Source organism: Lactuca sativa, chromosome 1, assembly GCF_002870075.4.
Source record: "Lactuca sativa cultivar Salinas chromosome 1, Lsat_Salinas_v11, whole genome shotgun sequence".
Taxonomy (NCBI): Eukaryota; Viridiplantae; Streptophyta; class Magnoliopsida; order Asterales; family Asteraceae; genus Lactuca; species Lactuca sativa.
The window spans coordinates 21,323,015-21,350,753 of NC_056623.2; positions in this window are offsets into that span (position 1 = coordinate 21,323,015).

Here is a 27,739-nt window from a genome sequence, read left to right on the forward strand (position 1 = left end):
AATTTAATTGATATTATTCATGTATTTCTAGTCATTTAACATATTACATATATAGTAAGTAAAAATATAAAATCTTTTTTATCAAAACGAATACCCAACTTAATGATATAGTAAATAAAAATCAAAAATCACTTTCTTTTTTCTTTTATCTACCAGAACAACTGATTTAAGGATTAAAACTCCCCTTCATATCCATAATATAAGTCAATAATTTAGATATATACTTAAAATCCAATAATGTTGTGAGAAAAATTAAATTATATTTTGGTTTCTCAATATGAATATCCTTGTAAGGGCATCTCCAACCCATCCCCAAACTCCATTTATTCCCTCATTCTTCTCCAATTCTATCTCATTTTCACCTCTATTTTTGGATATATGATGGGGGAATACTATTCATATCTCCAAAAATGGAGGTGAAGTTTGGTTGTCAATTTTAGTCTCTCTCATTTTTATTTTATACATTTCTAGTTTATTTTATCTACTAATTATAATTTAAATGCAATATTTAATATTTATAATATCATGTTATATACTAATTTATATTAATTAATCATAATCATAGAGTTTAATTAGTAGAGGGGTGTATTTGATAATGTATATAAGTTATAAAAATAGAATATTCAAGGAATATACTTTTTAGGGTAAAAAATGGGATAGACAATGGAGTAGGGTTGGAGATGAAACACTATTTACTTTTTTTTACTCCATTTATGAGAGAAAAAATAGAGATGAATCGGAGATTGTCTAAAATGATTAAAAGTTCCTCCTCTTGACCACTTTAAATTTGCAAGTAATTTATTAAAAATAGTGACTAATAAAAAATTAAATGCTATGTTTGTTAAATATTATGAAGTTTTTTCTATTAACTCGTCAACAATATTAGGTATTAAAGAACCAATACTCATTAAATCTATTTTAGATAACATGGATATATAAACTAGAAAATGATGGTAGCAATTGGTGCAATTATGATTAAAATGACAATTTTGTCCTTTTGTCCCTTTTATTGAATTGTAGGTATTGGAAAAGAAGATTTCTGTAGCTATGAATAATGCTCTGCCAATGAGTCCATGGCATCACAAACTATGGGGTTTCTTGGTGTATCCAAAGTTTTAAAGAGCTAATATTTTTTAATAGAGTTGGTGAACCCACCAAAACTTATCTTGCTGAAGAAATTGAGAAGGCTTAACTATTCAGTTTCTTTTAATAGCTAAATCTTTCAAATCCTGCAATCTTGTTTCATCACCATCGTTTCTACAACTACCAAAAACTTGGAGTTTAAGTCTAGGAGTGTCCACATTCAGTTTCTTGATGAAAAATGCTAAGGTATGAAGCTGAACAACATGCGCCTGTCATAAAGTTTTTATTTTAACAAAAAACCAAATATGAGGTATCAAAGATCTTGCAAGTTTTTAATGATTTTAACGCCTTTAATAAAAAAAAAACCACACCTTCTTGGGCCAAAAAAAAATCCAACATTTAAAGATCAAAGTAATTGCTAATGTTATCGACTTATCGTCACATAATGAAAAAGGTATCGGACTTTAAAATTTTGTGATAAACCTTTCTCAAGCTGCAAAAAATTAAGAAAAAGTTAGTAAAATATTTGATTTTGATTATTTAGTTACTTTTTTTTGAAAGAAAGCTAGTTAGTTACTTTTTGTATTTAAATTATTTTGAATGTACCTTAGTATCTCGTGTTCTTGCTCTGGCCAAACATATAGAGTTGGGTACGTTTAGGGTGAAAATGCTATTTCTTTAAATATCAATAAAGTGTATGATTTCACCATAATATATTTAATAGAAGGTAAAACTATTTTTTACAAAATGAGATTGAATATTAGATCAAAAGCTATTTCTTTAAATATCAATCAACTTGTGAAATATAAGAAATAAATTGTTAGTCACCCCAATCAGAGGCTTCCTTCCGATTGCAGGAAAAATGCTACTAGTAATCTTTTTCCCCTACACATGTGTTTCCAAATATAAATTAAAAAGGACATTAATTGGAGAGCTTTTAGAAGTCAAACGATAAGTGAGATCCCGTAATACAGGGTCGACCTATAACCAACCAAATATACCTGCAATATCAACACATATAGTTAGAGAGAGAATTCAACACACACATATTTGGAAATAGATTTATAGCTGATGAATTGTGTTTCACCAGATAATGTAAATACCTCATCCTCAAAAGCTATTAATATAAATTGGGTTAAAATTATATAGATCTTTTTTATATGTGGATTATAATATATGATGGTGCTAATTGCTAAATTGGAGAATAACATGCTCTCATTTGCATTTACATCAACCAAGCATGTATTGTTATTGAAATTTCTATCATATGCTTTACATAATTACATAACAATCGATTCAAATTTAAAAGTTAAAGTTGAAACAGAAAATTTTCCAAAATATTAGATGTTTTACATAACTAACCATAAGATGTATTAAGTTAAACTCACCTTCTTCGACCGCATTCAAGTCCGTCTCTTGCAATGTCTTGAAATTCCAATAGCTTCAAGTTATCCATATCTTCGTCTGTAGTGATGCGGGAGCACATCACATATCTTCCACAAAATCTGAATTAAACTCACATATCAGTCAAGGGTCTGAAATTCATAATTCGATTTTCAGTGATAGAAAAAAAGATGATAAAAATGTTAACCAAATGCTGAATAATCATTTTATAAAGAATTAAGAGATGAGATACATCGAGATTCCAATTCAACACTCTGAGAGCATGAAAATGATGTATTATTTCCTAAATAGAAGTTACTGAAAAGTAAAAAAATAAAAATGTGTAAAGATTACCATTTAAGCACAATTAATCTTCGATTAGCTGTTTTTACGCATCTAAAGGCAAGAATTGAAATTGGAAGAGGTTACTTACCTGCAGAAAAGAAATTGAGGATTCTAAAAAGGTGATATGGAGGTGATGATGGATAGTGGCGTCTTCTTTGAGATATTAACGGATGGGATCCCAGTTGGTTGGCGGCTTCTGGTGACTGCTGAAGACGATTAAACGCGGTCTCGATCAAGTTGTCGACGATGTTTAGGGCGGCGGGTTAAGGTTTATCTCAACTACCCCTCTTGAGGTTAGGGATTTTGCTGGTAATCAGCTCTAGCAGATAAAGACGAACAACGTAAGTGGGTTGGTCGGCGGCCTTTTCGGTGGATGTAGAAGAGAAATAGAAGATGGATGAGGGTATTTCCAAAGCAGTGTGCATCAGCGAGAAGAGAGAAACGGTGAAGTATACCGATGGCGGTGGAAGAGAGAAAAAATATCGATGGAGGGATTAAGAAGCGAGTATGAGTGGATCTGCCTAAGAGCAGAGAGTGAGGTGGAAGGATCGGGAAGTTAAAAGACAGAATTGTAACATCATCCATAATCGGACCATTTATGTCAAATCCTTAGCAGATTTGCTGTAGCTAATGATAGAGAATTTTAATATATATATATATATATATATATATATATATATATATATATATATATATATATATATATATATATATATATAATTTATAAAACTTTATCTGTATCTTACCAAAATTCATCAAACTATATAAATCATAAAATATTTATTTCACTTCCAAATCTAAAACACTATATATCCAGAACACTTTTACAACATATAAAACATAAATTAAAACTTTAACATTAAATAATAAATTATAACTCAACTAACAAAAGTAAATAAAAAAACAAATATATTTAAACTTTGGTCTGTTTGTTTTTTTTGAAGATCTGCGCAAGCATTTCTGTCTACGCCGCACAGACAACGCGCAGACATATGCCTTTACAGAGTATTTGTTTTTTAGAAGTGCGTAGCTCAAAAAACATCTGTGTGATGTCTTCTTGGCGCATACATGGATCAATGTCTTTAGACCCATTTTAACCTAAAAAAAAAAAAAAAACCATGGGCCACCGTGTTTTTTTTTTTTTTTTTTGCTGAAAGTACATTTTTAATGTTTATGATATGAAATTAAGTTTGAAAAATCAATTTATTTCAACATCCGCAGACGTTAAAAACAAACAATCTTCTTATTGTAGACTACAGACATTTGGTCCACGTCTTCTGCCGCAGAGGCTTGCAAATGTGGTCCGCAGACTGCATACATTTTGGCTTCAAAGAAACAAACATCACCTTAGTAACGAAAGATGTTTGAATCCTTTTTGCAATGAATTTGTTTGATCTGGAACATATATCCTTAAACATATATACTCAAACAAAGAAACAATTAGATTATACGGACAAGAAAAAAAATAGATGCAAATAAGCCTTTCCCAAACCTTTCTTTATCTTGATTTGGAACCAATTTCATCTGGATCCAACAACCCTTTCGATCAAAATCGATAATTTTAGGTTCAAATGTTGAAATCTTGCTGTCGGAGCTTCATGAAACAACCATTACTTACTCAACTGAGCATCTAATCTTTTCTCATGTAAACCTTTACATAGACACAACTACAAACCATCAGCAATTAAGATCGAAGCGAATCTAAATACGAAAAAAAATCCGATCTGATTAGAAAAAGACTTTCTTACTATATTAATAATGATTTTAATAGATGAAGTAACATATAAAGAAAAAACGCTTCTCAAGAATAAAGCATAAATCGAAAATACACAAACCCAGATCTACGGTTTGTAGATAAACCGGATGTGCAACAAAATAGATAATCAAAAAACTTACAAACATAAATCGAAATCAAACACAAATATATTAAGGAGCACTTAGCATTTTTAAACTATCATGTACTCATAGACAATGGATTTTGTAATTTCCGATTTTCAATAATAAAAGCTTATACATTATGTTATGTTGCTGTATTTTTCTATGTATGCAAATGATTGTGATCCATGATGATGTCAAACAGCCTGACGTTTCCACCGCCGGTCGGGGGTGTGACACATGGTGAGTTCGATATCAGGAGAACCCTAGAGACAGTCATTGGACAACCGTAAAGAATATCCTCAAGTACCTAAGAAGAACTAATAATATTCTTTTAGTCTATAGAGGTAGAGAAGAGTTGCGACTTACATGTTATGTTGATGCGAGTTTCCATATTGGTAGAGACAACTCATGTTTACAATCAGGATTAGTGCTCTTGCTAAATGGAGGAGCCATTATAAGGAAATGTTCATAGCAAAAGATAGTGGTAGACTCGACATGCGAGTCAGAGTATATTGTAGCTAACAAAGCTACAAAGGAGGCTACAAGGTTAAAGAACTTCATTACTAATCTTGGAGTTTTATAAAGCATCAAAGAGCCTTGGTATATCTTTTGTGATAACAAGGGTGGAGTTGCTTTGACTAAGGAACCCAAGGACCATTGTAATTCTAGACACATACTCAGACATAGTGTAGAAGACACATACATCTTCATGAATAAGGTATCATGAATAGTGAATCTTACTAATCTGTTCACATAGTCATTATCAAGAGACAAACATGACGACCATGTTAGGACCATTGGAATGAGACTTGAGAATAATATGATGTAATAGTTTAAGTAGATTAGTTTGATTTATTTTGAAACATATAACTCTATGAATTGTAACCATTTTGATGTTTAGTTCCTAGTGACTTAATAAAGAGCTTATATTGCTATCAAAGTTGTGTTATTCATTACTTTTGCATGTTTTGAACTTACTTCTAGAATATTAAAACAATAATATTCACACCTCCAAAGTCAGTCACACTCTTGGGAGGGAGTGATAGATTAAAGATTGTGATGAGTATTGGTTGATTGTCCACCCAGTTTGGACATTGCATAGATAATGTCCAATACTTCTCACAATCTCAGAAGCATAAAAACATGCAATTATAATTTACACCAAAGTTAATCTCATCATAAAACTAATTTAATGTTGTCACTTAATATTAATTTCACAAAATAATTATGCATTTTATATGATTAAATGACAATAATAACCTAATTCTAATCTAAGTGGCAACCATGAACCAAATCACAATCAAACTCTTTGTTAAAACAAAACTACAATTGCTAGATAGATAGCGAAACAAAAAAATCAACTCATTGAATAAAAAACATAACATCAAGTAGTCCACAAAACAAGAAATGAAAGGGCATTAGTCGGTTATGGCTAAAGCATGAATTTCAAAGTATAAAAATGGAATTTACAAGATTAATTCAACTTACTATTAAAAGCATAATGTTTCTAAATGATTTGACACAAAATCCTTCGGTATAAATCACCCTTTTGCCTCCTGGAATGAGAGATAATGTGCGTAGTGTCGAAAAGTACCGAAATAGGTCATAAAAGAAAACAACCAAAATGCAGTTACACGATTGACATGGCCCCATGTCAGTTATGTCTTCTTTGATACGACCTCATGTGATTAAAAGTATGTTGCGTTCTTTTGACCAGTCCTTAAAGTAAGTTGTTGAAAATTGCCCAAATCTTCATTGGACATGACCTCGTGTCGATTTGCACTGAAATGGCACGACCCATGTCAGAGGTGACACAACCCGTGTCAAATGTTCTGTGATGAAATCTTGTTTTCTTCAATTTGGCTCCAAAAATTCTGCAAACTTGCTCGTGGCCCTTTTTCACTACCCTCAATCATCTCCAACCTTCGGAACTACCTGAAATGACATCAAAAATGTGAAAATGAAATGCGTCCGAGAACAAATAAAATGCATGGTTAATTACTAAAATACAATGCAAAACTATGTACCAAGTATGCTAAAAAGATGCATAAAATACACTTAACAGGTACCACATAAATTATTCTAAATATTTTGTTATTAAAATTTATTTTGATACCCATAAGCTAATAAAGACTTCTATATAAAAACATAAGTTGTTTTAATAATCCCAAACACCTAAGTAAAGGCAGCTTGGTTTGTTTTGCCTACACCTCGTTCCTAGTTAAAATTTATTTATTTTTGGAAAGAACAAGAAATGGAAGGGCAAATCTGTTATCAAAATAACCCATGGAACTATATTATACTATAATTGTAATAGGCAAATAATATTATCAAACTAAAATTTTCTCTGAAGTGGAATAGATTAATAGAACATATACATATACAAATGAAAATATAGTGGTTGGTGAAAGTACTAATTAAATGTGCTTTATTTCAAATGGGCCAAGCCTCAAGACATAATCTCATTAAATCGCCCATAAAACGTTTCACAAATGGGCTAATCCATTATTGTGATTCAGTGAAAGAATAACATATTTGCGTTACCATTAAAATTAGGATCGATCATTCCTCATGTATAGGATCGTCCTAAACCTTTTTTTAACTGGATTATTATCTTAACTACATGACCTATACAAATATGAATATTTCACCTTTAATAGTCGTGGCATGCTAAAGTGACATTCATCATTGAAATCTTTGCGACACAGGTTCAAGGATTCCTTTGCGACACAGGTTCAAGGATTCGTACTTCAAGAGATAGTCAAATAATGGGGCACGTCTTCGACTCATCGTATGTATCATATGGTTCCCTCATGTGATAGCCAATGATACTATCAATAGTGGTTTTAAAGCGCTCTCATGATGGGTGCTCAGTGGTTGACTAATGAAATTCTACATAAGAGGTCTAAGATTTATATCCAGACATACTCAAAAATATTGTTTGTGTTCTGCAATTGATCTTCAACATTGGCATTGAGACACGTTGACATGGATCGCTCTGATGGTGTTATTTACTATTTATTTAAAACTAGGGTAAATTACACATATGGTCCACGTGGTTTAGGTAATCTGCATGCTTGATTCCTAACAAATTTTGTTTTTAACTCGGATCGTCCCTACGTTATATTTTTGTTACACGTTTGGTCCATATCCGCTCTAAAAAGATTGATTTACCCTTACTGATATTTTTACCCTTTTTAAATTATCAATTAATTAAAAAATATTAACTAAAATGGAAATAAATATTAATTAAATATATATTAGCCTCTTTTCTTCATTTGCTATAAATCAGCCCCACTCACCCCTACTTCCCTTCCATCCCTCAACATCTCTCCCAAATCTGACAGCTTTACAAAATCTTCAGTAACCACTCGTATAAGCATTTTTGAGCACTTTAGCTTCCAAGGTCGATAGAACACTCATCATCATCTTGTCTAAAAATAAAACTCATAAATCATGCCTTGAAAAAAATATAGAAATTAAATTCGTTCATCAATGAAAATTAAATCAGATGAACAAAAATCAAAATACAGGCCTATGCTTCTTGGAATTAAACCACTTTTGGCAAAAATCTAGCTACAATATGAGATTCAAAAAACCCAAATACAATCCCTTATAGGCGAAAAAAAGGTAAATGAAATCATTTATGATTAGAGAGATATGGAGAGAGTTGGAAATGAAATCGACGTATGGTGATAACAAAGTCGGCATGACTACCAGTTTTAGGATCTAAAGTAAGGCCTAAAGGCTTGTCGACTTCAACTTCGATCTCTTTTGAAGAACCTTTGTTTTTTTGGCTTTAATATCAGTACAAATTTTACAGACACGATGGTCTTGTCCTTCGATCCAAAGAATGAAGTGGACATGCCCTTTTATCATCTTGAATGGACAACCCTTGAAATGGTGTTTCATGTTCTTCAAAAACATAGTGAATAATTAATCACCAACTAATTTCTTTCGTAACTAATGGAATAGATTAAAGACGAACCTAAGGAGGATAAATGAAGACAAAATTAAACCTTCAAAGAAGCTTCCCGAACAACCAACTTGGAAATATTGAGGATGTGAAACTGGCATGGGATCCAAATGACAACGAGGTTGAACAGCGGTGACTATGTTGAACAACGGCGACAGAGGACTCTTTTAGAAAAGTCGTCACCAGTCGAGCAGCCTGAAAGCTCCATCGTTTTTTCTGATTTAGGGCTCCATATTTGTAGTTTTACTAGAGAGAGAGAGAGGGAGAGAGAGAGAGAGAGAGAGAGATGATATATAACTGGTGGGTGGTATTAGTAGGATTGGCTTGGGATTGGGTGGATTATTTTCATTTTTTAAGTTATAAATTATATGTAACACCCGGAATCTAGAAGATTAATTGTGGAAATAAATTCCCTTTCCTAGGAACCAACATAACGAGTTGATGGTGGGAAACTCAACGTGTTGGAGGCTTTTGGGACGCACGTTTTTATGAATCAACTTGGCGAGTTGGTGAAGGGAACTCAGAGAGCTGTACATTGATTGAGAAACCCTGATTTTTGGGTGTTGCACCATATTCAAAGGCCTTGAGTTCTTTGGCTGGCCTCTTTACCAGCCTCCACTGCCCAAAAACCCTACAATCTAGCCTTATATTCTACTAATGAGTGTGAGAGCTTGGGGAGAGCCTTGAGAGTTCATTTTTGGTGCTTATTGAAAGAGCTAAAGAATTAGGAGTTTCTTGGCTTGAAGAAGAAGTCTTGGAAACAGAATATCTGTCTCATTTGCCATGTTTTTGAAGTATCTGTTGGATTAGTGTCTAAGTCCATAACTATTTTGGTATGTACTTGACCCGATTGTGCATGGTCCTTTTGGGTTGCCTTCACCAAAGCAACTTGATAGGATGAATTATGGAGAGAGAGAGAGGATTAATTATGATTTATTAATATATTATGAGAATAATATATTAAAGGAGAAATCATATTGTTTAATTAATATTAGTCAATAATTAATTAAGAATTAATTTTGTGGCTAAAAGACATTAATTAAACTTAAGGGACTAGAACTGTCAATTGTATGATAGTTGAATATTGGGCTAAATGGACTCCATATTAGAGGGGTGGATGAATTTTATGGGGAAACCCATTAGAAATCGTCCAGGGCCTCTAAGGAGGGAGTCCATGGGTTGCTTAGGGCCTAAGCAGTCAAATTAGGGTTTCCTTGTTAGATAACCGTAATAGCCTCACTATTTAAGGATCCCTAGGGCACCAAAAACGTGGCCAAGAGTTTCCTTAGGGTTTCTACACGTTTTTGGGTGCCTCTTCTCTTATCATTCTTCATCCTCTTGCTCTTGGTGTTTGTGAGCCATTAGAGGAGTGACACTTGTGACTCTAAGCTTTCTAAACCCATTACAAAGGAGGATTTGATATTGTTATTGCTACATAACAATCAAGGTAAGATCTAAACCCCATTCTTATGTTAATATAATTACTTGTATGCTAGAACTAGGGTTTATGGCTTTGGATATTCAATTGCATGTTCATTAGACAAACTAGATCCAAAAGCTATTAGGGTTTGCATGTACACCATAGGAATGATGTTTTGCTCAAAACCAAACAGTATCAAGTTCTCACATTGCCTATTAGTTGCTTAGATCTCTTCTTGGGTTAGAGTTTATGTTTTTTTAGCCATGGTTGGGTGGATGTTGGGGATTAGGATGCTCCAAATGATTTTTCATTCAGATCTAAGTTCTACATGAGCTCTTTTGGCATAAAGGTGCCAACTTTATGGATTTAAGGGTTTCATGCATTCATTAAGTCTTTCATTTAGCCCTTTTTGAGCTTTTGAGCTCCTCTTAAAGATTAAGCCCTCACCCTTTTAAGTCTAGGGTTTGGGTTTGGACCCATTTAAGTGGCTCCTAGAGGTAAAGTTGGAAACTTTACCCTTCTTGATCTCATTTTGGTCGAGATTTGAGCTTTGGAGTTCTTGCATTCGATGAAGGCAGCTTAATGCATTAAGCTATTGGTTCTTGGGAGAATTCGGCGAGTTGACTTAGTTTATCCTGATCTGTGAAGTTGATGTAGAAACTCGACGAGTAGAAGGACAACTCGTCGAGTTGGGTTAACTTGGACCGTTGACTTTGACTTTCAATTTATGTCTTTGAACAAGTTTGTCCCAAGGGGTACTTGAGGTAATCTGAATTGTAGTTAAGGTAATTATGGGCTTAGGATAAGGCGCATATAGGGATAACCCCAATTTGGAAAATTGGGCCATTAGTGGGCTTTTATGAATCTAGTAGTTTCTGGTATTTTGGGCTTGAGTTACTAATGGGCCATCGGGATACAAAGTGTCTGGACAAGAAACAATAGTTGGACCTTAAGGCAAGGCCATGTATGGGGTTTGGGCCCAATTTGGAAAATTGGGCCATTGGTTGATTAGTTGGCCTTTGGGCCTTTTAGATTTTAGTTTGGATCATGGATTTGGACAATGCTAGGTCAGGGGTAAAACGGTGTTTTTACCCCAGGTATGAAGTTGTGGTTATGAATTGGAACACAATTGTTAATTGGGTGTTGTTTTGATCTGACACTTCGGAGGTGTCGTCAGGGCAGGGGCTAGGGATTTCTTTTAGTGTGTTTCAGCATTCGAGGTGAGTTTCGTTACTGGGTTAGCGGGTCGAAGGCACTAATGTCGGATCATGTCTATGCTATGTTAGTATGCTAGCTATCTTCATGACTCTTGCATGTGTATGTGTTTATATGCTTTCCGGGCTAAGGTTCGATGTCGGGCAGGGCACAATGACTATCCGTATGCTATGTATGTATATTGCATGTGTACGCATTTATATGCTTTCCGAGCTCAACTCGATGACTGGGCGGGGTTCAAAGCCAGGCAGGGCCCACTATATGATTATTTTTATGTATGGTATGTGGTATTTGAGGAACTCACTAAGCTTTGTGCTTACAGTTTTGTTTATGGTTTCAGGTATCTCCGGTTCATAGGGGAAGGGTCCGGCTTGATCGCAACGCATACACTCGTGTTTTCCACAATATATGATTTTGGGATTTTAACTCTGATAATTGTTTTATTTTGAAACTCTTCTAGATGTTGGATTAAAGGTCAATGAATTTTTTGGGCATAATAAAAATGAAATTTGTACCCCTGATTTTCGGGATGTTACAAGTTGGTAGTAGAGCCTTGGTTTGAGGGATTCAGGCATACTCTCGGGTGTGTCTGAACTCAAACTGAGGGTTTGGTGAATTTTTTTTAAAATAAACATTTAATTAAAAAGGAATTTCTAATCAAAGAAAGGGGTGTGATGCGTGCAATCACTCGTGCTCAAGTAAGTGGTTCCCAGAATACCAATACATGTTTATTATGATATATGCTATGATTATGAGAGTTGCATGCTAAATTAGGGCTAAGGATTTGCTCGGTATTTCATGATAGGAGAGATGCCTTTAATATGCCTGATTGTATGAGATTTAGTATTGCATGCTAGTCTGTAGATCGGATAAGTGGATTGAATGGCTTGATTAGAGTATTTTGGTTAGATTTTCCGTTGCCTGAATGTTGCTTGCTTTGTGCTTTGTGGGACCCTTAGTGATGTGAATCAGCTGTTAAGTGAATATGTTAATCTAAATGTCGCATAGGTTAAATAATCTCAGAGTGATGGATTTGGCTCTATTGCGCAGCTCTCGTCTGAGTCCAACCGTTCTAGGGTTGAGTCTTTTAATCGAAGGATTATCTGATCCATGTTTCATGTGGCTATATTCATGAGGAAGCTAGTTGACATTGGTGGGAATCCTTCATCAACTGAGGGTTGGGAGAGGTCGGTAACCTAGGAGAGCCTAGGATATGCTTCAGTGGGTTTGGTAGTGCGGTTAGTGAGTTTTTGGTGCATCGGTTGGAGAGGGCGACTTAGAGAATTCGGGATGATTCCTGAGGAAAGTATGCATAGGTGTGCAAGGTAGTATTGGGTCTGTACTACTGAAAGCACATGATCCATACTTGAATCAAGGAGAGTCTTGGAGAATCTAAGAAGCTTATGGGAGGAGTATTTTTGGACATATTATGATCTTCGACATGTCGTATTTCAGTTTGGGTGATGAGCACTCAGGGAAGTGATTCAGGTCCTAGCTCTGGTTCAGGTTCCAGCTCAGGCGTAGGTGCTAAGCCGATTAGCGAGCAGATGTGGGAGTTCATCTCGTCGGAGATTACTTGCAATATTTTGGAGCAGACTCCTGTGATCCTTGGTTCAGTCAAGGATGGGATTTTGGAGCTATTGGATAGTCGTCTAGGATCCTTTTGGGCCGAGTTTATAGCAGGGAAGTTGGGGGCTCATCTGGAGCCCAAGGTTTGTGGATCCCTAGAATCCTTCAAGAAGGAGGATTCTACTGTTAGATTTTGTCATGTAGGATCGGAGGTGAGTTGTGCACCATGTCTTCAAGAAAGTCAGCCACATGGTTGGATTACTATAGAGGTTTCGTGAGCCTTTCGCGAGGAGTTACCCGACATCATTGGGCGTGTCACTGATAGAGCGGTCTCTAGGTTTGAAGATCAGGTATCAATGTTTCAGGCGGTTGATGGGAGTGGTCGAGTAACCCGAGAGCAGTAGATTGGTTTAGATAGGCATCTAGGGAGGAGGAAGTGGACTTTTGCTCTGGGTCAACGATCTAAGCAGTTGGACGTTACCATAGCTTGTGCCAGAGAGCCGAGGGGTCGATATGGTAGCACTAGAGATGAAGCGATACATGAGGATGTGCGCAACATGTCTAAGTGCGGCAGGTAGGGATGGAAGGGCCACAGTCGCCAAAAATGCACATTGGAAGTGGAGTTATGCCATCGTTGTCATCAGCCTGGTCATATCAGGGCGAATTGCCCCCGTTTAGTGGTTGGGGAAGCTCAGGTTTCATCGTAGGTACTTCGGAAAAAAAGAGGGATTCGGGGTTTCTTCAGTCAATATTGTTGGTATGTTATATTTTGCCTTCTTTGGTTGTTATTCGTGCTTTTCATACTTTGGATTCCGTATTGTTTTGGGTAAACGTTATCTTTGGTTTAGTTCTCTACTTATGATTGGTTTATATATTTAAGAAATGTTATATGTCATTTTCATGCCTTGAATCATTAGTGGTTTAGTGAAGGGTTGTTTCTCTTATAGTGGGTTTGGAGTGTTCTGTGTTATCTTGGTTATAGTCGGGATCGGTTTGGGGTCATTTTGTGGAAGGTTTATGGTTAGGATTTAACAGATTAGTTGTCCAGTATCGTCAGGATTCAGTGGTTTTAGCAATTGTGCTTGGATTGGCTTTTGGAAGTGCCAAGGGAAGTGGTTTGTTGCTAAGGTCTTGGTTACGACATCTGTCCTTTAGACTTCAAGATTTGAGTGGGATATCGTTTTAAGAATTTGGGATTATCAGTGTTGTAGGGATTTGGGAAGTTTCCAGCTGGTCTTCAGTGGTTGTGTGGTCTTTTGAGTTGGCTAGTAATGGATCACTAGCATTGGTAAGCGCTAGTTGTCAGCGGATCGATCAGTGAAAAATAAGAAGGATTGGGAATTCTTCAATTCTTGTGTGCTATGAGAATTTATTCTAATCAAAGTGGGGGAGAATCGTCCAGGAATTTAGTAGCAGGAGCAGTTTTGAAACTAGAATGATTTATGCATCCCCGTCGGGGAGGAAGGCGGCCTAAGTGGCTATTTGGATTGAGGATTTTGTGAGTTGGAAGTTCAGCAAACTTACAACCATCGAGCTCGCATTCTCTTGGTTCTTGATAACAGACTTTGGGGAAACCAGGTTACGGTTCCAATCATGACTCGAGTTCAACTTGAGTGTTCGGTCGAGTGTGTGCTCGACTCTGGGTGTGTTCGAATTGTTAGATTAGCAGTAAGGTTCTAGGCGGTGATTGTGGAAAGGTGGAATTGATGTAAAACTATGGCGTGGCCCACAGCATTCACTAGTTAGCAGTTAATATAGAATTGTTGTAAGACCAAGGGGTGTCATGTATCATTCTATAGAGATTAGATAGTGTGGGAAGTGTTGTCAAAACTGCGGGGTGGCCGTAGCATTCATCGGTTCCTGTGCAGCGGTGAGAGTGTGGCAAATTTGTGATATGCTCACGGATTTCTTCGGATGGTTTTGGCCAGGGTGGGTCAGTTCTCAAGGATGTGGGAGGGACACATCATGTATTTTCGGGGAATATGATAAGTCACTTGCAGTGTATTAAATAATCTCAGAGTGGTTGATTTGACTCTGTTGCGCAGTTCTCGTCCGAGTCTAGCCATTTCAGGGATGAATCTTTTACTCAAAGGATTATCTGAGCCTTCTGTCGAGTATAAGTGTTATGTAGATGTATATGATCGGTGATTGGGTTCCTTTAAAAGCATCAAGATAATCTGGGTTGGGAGTATTCGATAGGTTATGAGCATATCTACATTCCTATGTGATCATGCAACCCTAATTGCTTTGGATCTAAGTTTTTCTCTATTGAACATGCAAATATGAACACTAAAGCAAAAAACCTAGATCTAGCATATACAATTTGAAATTCATATATAAAATTAGGGTTTGATCATTACCTCACTTGTTATGTAGTAATAACACGAACCACCTTGACTCTTGAAAGCTTAGTGCCCCAAGTGTTGCACCTCTAATGGAGTCACAAACACCCAATACAAATAATGACTTAGAGAAAGATGGAAAATCAGCTATCCTAGGTTTTCTCAAGCTTAGGGCCGAAATTCCAAGAGGTGTAGGAGATTTATATAGCTAAGTGGGCTGCTAGGGTTTCTTGAGGAAACCCTAATTCCTATTTAAGGCTTAAGCAGCCCATGGACCTCCTCTTTAGAGCCCTTGGACAAAATCTTATGGTCTTACCCATAAATTTCGTCCGCTCCACTCTATGGAGTCCATCATCCCAGTTTTGCAACTATCAATGATATGCAAAACAGCCCCTCAATTATTAATCAGTTCATTTAATCCCAAAATTAATATCAAATTAATTTATGATTAATTACTAATTAATAATATGATTTCCAAATAATATATCAATCCTATAATATATAAAAAAAATCATTCTGAGTACCAATTTATTATTCATATAATAAATCCTACTCTCTCCACTAGTCATCATGTCAAGTTACATGAGCGAACGCAACCCAAACGGACCATGCTACAAATCAAATCAAGTATATACCAAATATAGTTATGGGCTTAGACACCTAATCCAACAGTCTCCCACTTGGATAAGTCTAATAACTGTTATTGTAAGTATGACTTCAGAATTTAACTAGCAATCGTAGCTTTCAAAAGCCGATGTCGAACTCTGATCTTTTCAGTAACGTGTCCTTTAGATAAGGGATCAAATATTCCTCCATTATACAAGATATCGTATGGACATGAGACATGGATTATAATCATTCTCTTTGTCCAAGGTTTGTTTCCCGATTTCTGATTTATGACGACTGACTAATTGAACAAATCAAATCAGTCCAGACTTGGCCAAGCACTTAGGGTGTCATCACTAAATCATCGAGGGACCCACAGATACCACTTTTATTCTATTAAGGGTAAAAGGAACGGATAAACTTTGACTCATATGCTTGTACAATTTACTCATCAAATCACACACAACAATACGTTTTATAACATCAAGTTACTGATGCTTTTACGCACTATCAATGCATAAATGACTTGTAAATAACAACTATATGTCTTCGTTTCAAGAATATAAGATATTATCGTTTCAAAATCACTTGTGATAAAATCCATGAAGTGATTCAAATGAGCATGGGTTTAATCTATTACTCAAATTCCTATTTTAGGAGTACTCATGAACAATGCAACAAACAATTGCTATGTCTAAGCACTTAGAGAATCTAAACTCGGATTCATGACAGTCTTACCTTATTACTTATTTCTAAAGTATGATCAATTGTGGATGCTTGAATAATCTTATTATCTGGTAAGTAAAACATGTGAAGTGAAATACAAGATTAACCTAATCCAATATGGTCTCATAACTTTTGAATAGAAATAATACACTTACTATTTAATCACTGTATTAATTAGACCTTATTCATTGTTTACTGTTTTGACTAATCAACTCAATACTTGAACTAAAACAATAGTCATCCCATACTCCAAGCATGCACACTATGTTTATCTATGGTCCTTCCTTTTTTAAATAGATCAATCGAACACATTTCCAATGATGCTCATTTCACAATTCCGTAATCCTTATTATGAGTTTAAGAATACAAAATTCTTGCCACTAATAGAATGTGTTAGAGTCCAACCTTTCATGAAACCGTCCTTTTATAGTGTAGAGGCTCCAAAGTCACAAAGACTTGGCCAATGATATTACAAAGCATTCCATTGGAGAACAATTCCATAGAACCAAAGTCTCACATTCAAAGAGCATTCCTTGAGCATCCTTCTTGCATTAAAGTTACTGACTTACACATAAATTCATAATATCCAACTCCCATTATGGAAACATTTCCTCAATTTCCATATGACAATCCATTTTTAATAGAATCCTATCTATTCAAAATTATATCAATATCGTTCATCCATTACTATACTTCTAACTGTCCACAAGCAACCAATCTTCGGTAAACCTCATATTGTCCTTGACATTTGTTTAACAGCTTTAGTTATATCCGGTTCTGGTCCCTTTTTCCCTCTTAATGCCATAGGGATTCGGAAAATCAGAACGAGTGAATATTATAACATATGTGATCAAGGCTATATCCGAAGCATATAGGATTCGATACATAATGTCTTACATAAAAACATGATACTTGATCAGTCATTTTGCTATAATATTTCCATATATACAATTACCTATGTTGAAATATTTCAACATGATACTCATATATGTCAATGACTAATTTTAATCTAAACTTTTAGATTCGACATGAAGTATAAATGCCCTTTCCCTTAAGCCTTACTATAGCGAAACAATTTCCAAATTCTGCAACTTTGCAAATCTAGAACTTTGTTTCCTATACATAGCATTGCTAACTTGCAACACTTAACATAATAATCACGCTCCCACTAGCATAACAATTATGTTCTTACCAGCATAACAATTATGCTCCTACTAGCTTTGACATGTACTCAAAAATCAGCTGGACTTCTAGAAATCAATATTTAGTAACTTTCTTACCAAAGTTCAGATATTTGATATGTGGTGCTTCGATATGTCTCCATCTAGACTTTTCAAGCTTATATACCTTTCATTAGACAACTTATGTGTGTGTCTAAACCTTTTTCAGAACTTATATCAATAAGTCCCGAATGTTCAAACTAATTGTCGTTCATCACAATTCGAACCATGAAAAGGGATGCCGTAATCATATTCGAATTTGAGAACGCAATTATCACAACTACTTACTTTAATCCTTTAAAATCTACTAGTGAAAGCGTTTCCTCACAATCATTTTCATGAAGTAGAGAGAAACCTATTGCCACTTAGATTTTATGGTGTCTGTGTTCCTATCCATGTGAACTTGTCATTTCGAACCACTATCATAAGACAAGATTTATAAAAAATTCAAACGCATATCGACTGAACTTGCTAAATCTTTTTTTCTTGCCATCCGACAGCACAAGGGCCTACCAGTGCTTCCAGGTTATTGAGCAGCTCACTCATACAAATCAATGTACTTTCACTGATCAAGGAGCTTTACCTTTATGCAATCAAATGAGAACTCATAGAACTCACATGCATAGTCAACTTAACTGGAATAGGCACATAAATGAGAATATGTCAACACGATAGGTTGTTAACCTCAGGTCGTGTGCTAGTGATTACTAAAAGGTTTATTCTTTTTTAGGTCTTGAAATTATTCAAGACAACTTAAGACTCCTACTGACCTCTTGACATATAAGATTATCTCTCAAGGAACATTCCTTGACAAACAAATATTCAAGAGTTAGTGCGGGTTCTTATCAAGAAACACTTCATATATTTGGTTTTAGTTGCTCTTTGTTTTAGCCAAAACATCACAACTACCAATTTCAAACGTGCAAGAATAAGAAACGTTTCTACTCTATATTTCATGAGGTGTAATAAACCTACATAGAACATGTTACTCAAGGTACAACTTGATTCTTGAACGGAGTAAGATTTATCCTTTTGATTTAACCATTTCAACAATTCTCGATACCTCGTCTTAGTCATGTAAATGTAATAAGGTGTACTTAGATGATAAATTGTGACATGGTTCCATAATGATTAGGGTGATCAAAAAACACGATACTAAAGTAATGTCCTTTCCTTTCAGATTGGAGAAACTTTTATCTTTCTGCCCAATTTGGTTCTTCTTATTCGTTCTGCTATACATTGAAACCTTTTAATGTATCAGAATTATACATAAACTTGTAAGCATAACCATATTCGTTTTGAACTATCAGTAAATCGTGACAAATAAACTTATTGTCCTTTGTGGTGGATCTAACTAGTCCACATCAATGTGTACTAGATCCTTTAGTCCTTCACTTGACTCACATACATATGTTAACAAGGAATTAGTCGCAATTTCCTAAGGATGAAGATTCTCATACATCAAACAATTAAATCATATGATTCCAAGTTCCTGTCCAATTGAAACTTGGGTGATGAGAATCCTTCCTCATTTGGTAAATTCTGACACCACCACAAACGATATAACGAAGAATCAAATCCATTTTCAACATTGCTAATAATAGAAATATATAAACACCGATTTTCCATAAATGTCATTACAAGGAAACATAAAGTAAATAAAACCAATTTTATTAATAATGTGCGGAAAATTGTCCTTACAACACAAATACATATGAAAACTTTGTTTCTAAATATTCGTAAGCAATCTATAATAACTCCTAAGCAACAGATCAAAAATATAATCATTGAACCATGCGACCGAAATCCAGTTCTTCATGATGAGACTCAGCTTACTCTTTCCTTTTAAGCTTCCTTTTTTTTTTTTTTTGATTATGCAAAACATCAAAATGTAACTTTACATCATGTAATAAAAATCTATAAATAGAAACTTAATAGAGTTAGATGGTGAATGTACCTGAAGTGGAGCCATACAATTTGACTTTTCTCTTAGATCTCTCAGGTAGTCAGGTTAGCTTTGCTTCCAATGCCCCTTCAATTGGTAGTAGAAACAAATGTACTCTTTAGGAGTGACACGTGGAACTATCTCAGAGTCATCCTTTCTCTTACGGTCAAACTTTTCGGCCTTGGCTAATTTCTCTCCTTAGGAGAAGAAATCATTTATGGACTACCAAAGTTGTAATTACCTATGTCCATGGAAATTTGGGAAGTAGATCTTCCAATCAATTTTGCTTTACTAATGCGCCAAATCATTGCTGATTCAGCAGCAATTAGCAAATACATCAGATCGATAAAATATAGTAGTCCTTAAAGAACTAACCATATGACTCAGGAAGTGATTGAAGAACCAAGTCAACAGCCAGCTTCCTCGGGAAAACAACACCCAACATTTCCAGTCTGCCAATGTGCAACTGCATCTTCAGAACATACACACACACACAAGACTTCCATCTCGATGCTTGCATGCTAATAGGACTTGAGTGATCTTGAACTTTTCAAGTTGACGAAAACATGGGTCAGGGAGAATCACTGGAGGAGGTGGAGGAAGAGAAGAATGATTTCCAGTTCCACTAATGCATGAAGAAGGGAATTATCTTTCACCTTGATCGACACATGGAAGATCATCTTCAGACGAAAAGCCTTTTTCCAAAAGGATGAGGAAGACCATAGTTGTCAAAACTAGACATATATAAAAGGGAGAAATTCAAGTTAGTTGATTTAATCCTTAATATAACACCCAAATGAAATATCAAGGCTATGACCCAACACAATAGATCACAATTCGGGAGAGGGATGCCATAGTCCAATTGTAAATTATTTGAAGGGAGGTAGATGTGTAACATCCGGGTTCCCAGGTATTATAATTTGTTCTTTTATTTTTGGGTGTTGTGGGGAGACTCGGCGTGTTGGCATCTAAACTCGCCGAGTATGGTCGCAGATTCATATGTGAGTTCACAGCTGGACTCGGCGAGTTCATGAGTGGACTCGGCGAGTCCACGCTATTTAATGAAACCCTAATTTCCAGGGTTGGAGACCTATTTAAAGGGTCTTAGGGCCGTCATTTGCGGCCACCAACCCCCAGAGAGAAACCCTAAGAGATCTAGATCGTTTCTGAGGAAGGAGAGGCCATTCTTGATCCTTTTGTGGGTGTTTTTGCAAGAAGGAAGTGACCAAGGCAAGAGGAGGCTGAAGGAGGTGCGATTTTGGTGGTTTTTGAGTTCATAGAGTTTGTATTGAGGTATTTTTCTCGGACCTTCTTCAGTTTTGGTGTTGATTCTTAGTGTTAGGGTTTTCTAACCCTTTTAGAGGTTGATTAAGTGGAGCATTTGGTCCCTTCTCGAGTTTTTGTTCTGGATCTGGACCCAAAGAGGTCCAGAGGCCTTAACCTTTGGAGCTTTATGAGTCATTTTGGGAGCCATGAGCATGGGATGTCATTTTTGGGGCTAAATCACCATTTTGGACCATTTAGATGTTATATGAGTGCCAAGGTCTGAACTTTACGTGATTATCATGCTTGGGGAGGCCAGATCTATGAATATATGGAACAGATCTGACCTTAGAAGTTGTATGGAGTTTGTGCATGGCATGAACTCGCCAAGTCCGAAGAACAGACTCGGCGTGTAGTATGAAGGTTTCCCGTAAATCACTCAGTGAGTGGACCTGCCGAGTTGGGGAATAACTCGGTGAGTCAGGGTGAGTCAGGGGGGCTAGAGTTCAAGACGGAACTCGCCGAGTTATTCTTGAGACTCGGTGAGTTGAGTCGGGGTGGCCCCGCGATTCATGCCAGGTGGAACTCGTCGAGTCAGGGGAAGTACTCGACGTGCCAAGAGAGGGACTAAGAGAGTCAGTGGACACGTGTAGACTTGTCGAGTCGCCCTAGTGCACTCGACGAGTCGGGTCAAAGTTTGACCGTTGACCTTGTTGACTTTAAGGGTTGAGTACAGTTGTATTTATAGGAGTATTTACTTTATGTGATTAGGCGGAGGCTAGATCACATTTCTACCGAGTCAGACACTTACCGAGACACCGAGGTGAGTCTTCTCACTATACGTTACCTAGAATGGTATATTATGTAGACCAGAGGGTCTTATGTGTTATGTATGAGATTATGTGCTATGTGTTATATGTATGTTGTATGATGTTATAGACCGGACCGAAGGTTCCAACGATACAGACCGGGCCGGAGGGCCCAACGAGCTATGACCGGACCAGAGGGTCCAACGAGCTACGGGACTGGAGGGTCCCGCTGAGACACATCGACCGGAAGGTCGTATTATAGTCTCGAGTGGCGTGTTTGTTGTATGTGGTATTATAGGGAACTCACTAAGCATTTATGCTTACAGTTGTTGTGATATGTGTTTCAGATACCAGTGATGAGAGCGGGAAGGCGCCGTCATGATTCGTACACACACTTATGGAGTTTATGTTTGAGATTCTGGGGAGATGTTTTGTGATGATAACATCTGATACAATATATTTTGACAATATTTTATGAGTAAATGTATGTTTTAAAAATGAAAAATTGTTTTGAAAATTTACGTTGTTACAAAATGACAATTTACCAATTCCACCACGAAAACAAAATTTAATGAATTAGGTTTTAGATGAAAGTCCTAGATCTTTTAAGATTCATTGAACTTTTCAATGGCATGTTTAATCTCGATTATGTCCTTCAAGTTTGTGACTGGTATACCAAGGATCAAAAACAAGGTGTGAATAACCATGCAAATTAGCTTGGTATTATCGATGTCATTTATCGTCTAATCAATGTGTCGATTAACCACACACGCTCCAGTGATCAATGATAATTTATGAGCTACCCATTGCCATCTTTCATTAGTCACACATTAGTGTGCCGGTTAACCAAACACGCTCTACAAATGACCAATAAGGTGCAATGTGCAATTTTGTGGGTTAGCATCAAATTCACAATTTTCCTAAAGTAACTAATATTAGGAATTTATAAGAGCGTTCAGTTACTTTTTAATTCATTATACTTTTATTGAGGATTTAGAGTCCTATCATACCCGTTCGGCTAACGACCATCCACTAGTCAAGAGTGTGGTGGGTAAGAGTGGATACCGAATGACGGTCATTTTACAGGCTGCTTCCTTAAACACCCGTAATAGACCAGCTTCGTGAATAAGACCTACTAACGGTAAGACTGCTTTTTCTTATACATATATAATATATTAGACTTTTAATTTTATATAGTATAAAGATGTATAAACTTTTAAATATTAAGGTTTAATCTTTAAATAAATTAAGTTTTCAATTTAATTAAATTTCAAACATATCATGGAATTATTAATTGTCTTTTAATTAATCTTTTAGTTAAATTATTAATAAAACCATAATGATATCTTCTAGGTTTTTTCATTTAAATTTCCAAAATTAAAACTTGTAATTTCAAATTTAAATCACAAAACCAAAAGGGTGTATTTTAAAAACTTTTCAAAATACTAGGGTTTTAGAATTTTATATTTCAAATTTAAACTATTAATTCAATCTTAAATTCTGAAACCAAAAGGGTGCAATTTGAAACTATTCAAAATTTCTAGGTGAAAGTTCAAATAAAATAATCTTATATTATCCAAATTTAACCAAATCTTTAATTTTGATAAGGATATCAAGTTAACAATCAGAAAATTCGACTTTAGGCAATAAAAACGAGTTATGCTAATTATCATATTCAAAATCTGATCAGAAATTCGAAAAATCTGGAAACTGACGAGTCAACTCGTCGAGTTGGGCAAGGAACTCGTCAAGTTCACCCAAATCGACGAGTTTATTAATGAACTCGTTGAGTCCAACCTCCAGACAGCAAATTTCAAATTTTTTCTGCTTTGGACAGTTCACTCTTGCACCAATTCAATTAAAAAACATCATAGTCTCAGATACACTGATGGGTTATGAGCATATCTACATTCTTATATGATCATGCAGCCCTAATTGCTTTGGATCTAAGTTTTTCTCTATTAAACATGCAAATATGAACACAAAAGCAATAAATCCAGATCTAGCATATACAATTTGAAATTCATATATAAAATTAGGGTTTGATCATTACCTCACTTGTTATGTAGTAATAACAAGAACCACCTAGACTCTTGAAAGCTCAGAGCCCCAAGTGTTGCACCTCTAATGGAGTCACAAACACCCAGTACAAAGAAGGACTTGCAGAGAAGTGGAAAATCGACTATCCTAGGTTTTATCAAGCTTAGGTTCGAAATTCCAAGAGGTGTAGGGGATTTATATAGCTGGGTGGGCTGCTAGAGTTTCTGTAGGAAACCCTAATTCATGTTTAAGGCTTAAGCAACCCATGGACCTCCTCTATAGAGCCCTTAGATGAAATCTTAGGGTCTTACTCATAAATTTCATCCGCTCCACTCTATGGAGTCCATCAGCCCAGTTTTGAAACTATCAATGATTTGAAAAATAGGCCCTTCATTATTAATCAGTTCATTTAATCCTAAAATTAATATCAAATTAATTTCTGATTAATTACTAATTAATAATATGATTTCCAAATGATATATTAATAAAATCATTCTGGGTACCAATTTATTATTCATATAATAAATCTTACTCTCTCTCAATTACTCATCTTGTCAAGTTGCATGAGTGAAGGCAACCCAACCAGACCACGCTACAAATCAAATGAAGTACTTACTAAATATAGTTATGGACTTAGACACATAATCCAACAGTCTCCTACTTGGATAAGTCTAATAACTATTATTGCAAGTACGACTTAAAATTTTGACTAGCAATTGTAGCTTTCAAAAGCCGCTGTCGAACTCTGATCTTATCAATAACGTGTCCTTTAGATAATGAGTCAAATATTCCTCTGTTCTACAAGATATTGTATGGACATGAGACATTGATTATAATCATTCTCTTTGTCCAAGGTTTGTTTCCCGATTTCCGATGTATGGCGACTGACTAATTGAACAAATCAAATCAGTCCTGACTTGGCCAAGCGCTTAGGGTGTCATCACTAAATCATTGAGGGGCCCACATATATCGTTTTTATTTCATTAAGGGTAAAAGGAACGGATAAACTTTGAGTCATATGCTTGTAAAATTTACTCATCAAATCACACACAACAATATGTTTTATAACATGAAGTTACTGATGCTTTTACGCACTATCAATGCATAACCGACTTGTAAATAACAACTATATGTCTTCGTTTCAAGAATATAAGATATTATCGTTTCAAGATCACTCATGATAAAATCCATGAAGTGATTCAAATGAGCGTGGGTTTAATCCAATACTCAAATTCCTTTTTCAAGAGTACTCATTAACACTGCAACAAACATTTGCTATGTCTAAGCACTTAAAGAATCTATAGTCAGATTCATGACAATCTTACCACATTAATTACTTCCAAAGTATGATCAACTGTGGATGCTTGAATAATCTTATTATTCAGGAAGTAAAACATGCGGAGTGAAACACAAGATTAACTTAATCAAATATGGTCTCATAACTTTTTAATAGAATAATACACTTATTATTTAATTACAATATTAATTAGACCTTATTCATTTTTTAGTATTTTGACTAATCAACTCAATACTTGAATTAAAACAATAGTCATTCCATACTCCAAGCATGCACACTATGTTTATCTATGGTCCTTCCTTTTTGAAATAGATCAATTGAACACATTTCCAATGATGCTCATTTCACAATTCCCTAATCCTTATTATTAGTTTAAGAATACAAAAATCTAGCCACTAATAGAATGTGCTAGAGTCCAACCTTTCATGCAATCATCCTTTTGTAATGTAGAGGCTCCAAAGTCACAAAGACTTGGCCAATGATATTACAAAGCATTCCATTGGCGAACAATTCCATAGAACCAATGTCTCACATTCAAAGAGCATTCCTATAAAAACATCATAGTCTCTGATACCACTGATGGACTATGAGCATATCTACATTCCTATGTAATCATGCATCCCTAATTGCTTTGCATCTAAGTTTTTCTCTATTGAACATGCAATATGTATACCAAAGCAATAACCCAAGATCTAGCATATACAATTTGGAATTCATATGTAAAATTAGGGTTTGATCATTACCTCACTTGTTATGTAGTAATAACAAGAACCACCTTGAATTTTGAAAGCTTAGTGCCCTAAGTGTTGCACCTCTAATGGATTCACAAACAGCCAATACAAAGAATGACTTGTAGAGAGGTGGAAAATCGGCTATCCTAGGGTTTCTCAAGCTTAAGGCCAAAATTCCAAGAGGTCTAGGGGATTTATATAGTTGGGTGGGCTACTAGGCTTTCTAGAGGAAACCCTATGTGACATCCCCAAATTGATGGTCAAAAAAGACCGACTTAATTTATGCCTTTAAAATAATTTCAGAGGAATCCTTTGATTAAAAGAGTTGTGGAATTTGTTCCCAAAACGAAATATGATAAAATAAGATTTACCAAAGAATTTCTTAAAGAAATGTATTTTCATTATATAACAAAACTCGGGATGTCATGTTCCGATACATACCAAAAACATAAACGGCACATTATAAGCCTTATAACAGTTATATACACAAAAGGCCTATAATCAAAATATCTTGACAAGTCATCCAAGTTATGCTCTTGCGTCACTTCCTGTAATACAAAGAAAACTGAATGGGTCAGGCTTGGGAGCCTGGTGAGCATATAGGGTTTTCAACCCACAATAAATAGTTATATTAAATTCATCAACCAACAATAACTCAATTACCCATTCACGTTATCCTCACTTTACGTCCCTAAAACAACTATCACAAGGGACCTAGCCTAAGGATTTTCATCGGGGTGACAACACATGCTTCGGGTTTCCTCAGCAATATATATCAATTAAGGCAACCATGTGGGGGATGGAGTACAGCAAATGAACACCCAAGTTCATTAACACCTACAGGTGGCAAGCCTGCCAGCATTCCACTAGATTGTCTAGAAAAGTCTGTGGTCGTCATCTAAACTCCGCTAGATGACTGGATCACAATAACCTCGAGGCCTCTCATTAGTTTATCATACGTCAACTATCTACCGAGTTCTACCCAACATTTTTTGTAGATAGCAACCTACATAATCATTCAGATTCAACTTATAAACATGATAAGATATACATTCAATACTCATTCCATTTAAACAAATCATATATATATATATATATATATATATATATATATATATATATATATATATATATATATAGCACGTATTCTATATGAGATACTTCATATTTATGTGTTATAAAAAAAGGAATATACCCTCACTCAAAACATAAACTTAATACATACAATAATACTTGTATTAAAATCATGTATATAAAATGGACTATGCACTCACTTGATAAGACGATACACGGACAACACTACGACTCTAAAAGCAGTATTCTTCGGTGAAACTATGATATCTTCACACACTGGGCTTCTCGCTAACAGAGCTTCAGCTCGGAATCTCTTTTCTTCTCGGGATCTGCGGAGCTTCGGGACTTGCTTTGAGTGTCGGGATGATACCGAGGCTTCGGGAGTATAACTTGCACGTAAATCGAGGTAATATGGAGTGAGAGGAAAGAAATTGGCAACCCTAAACGGCTAGCCTCGCTTTCTGTTTATGGGGGGCTGAAATCCTATGCTCACGTCGTGAGCCACTAATGCTTACATCATGAGCTCGATAGGTCACTGTCTTCGTCATGGCCACTTTTCCTGGAAGGTGTCCATCACCTGCTCACGTCGTGAAGACTGTGCTCACGTCGTGAGCTCTGACACAGGTGGAAGTTCGTGCCCTGAACTTCAGAAATTCATATCTTTCGCATACGAGCTCCGTTTTCGACGTTCTTTATATGCACGCGTAGGTGAGATTATGCTCTACAAATCTTGTTTAGACTGCGTCGGCTAATTTTGACCTTATCTTTTATTATATTATTTTTAGTAGGCCAGGACAGGAAAACTCCGTTAGAAAAT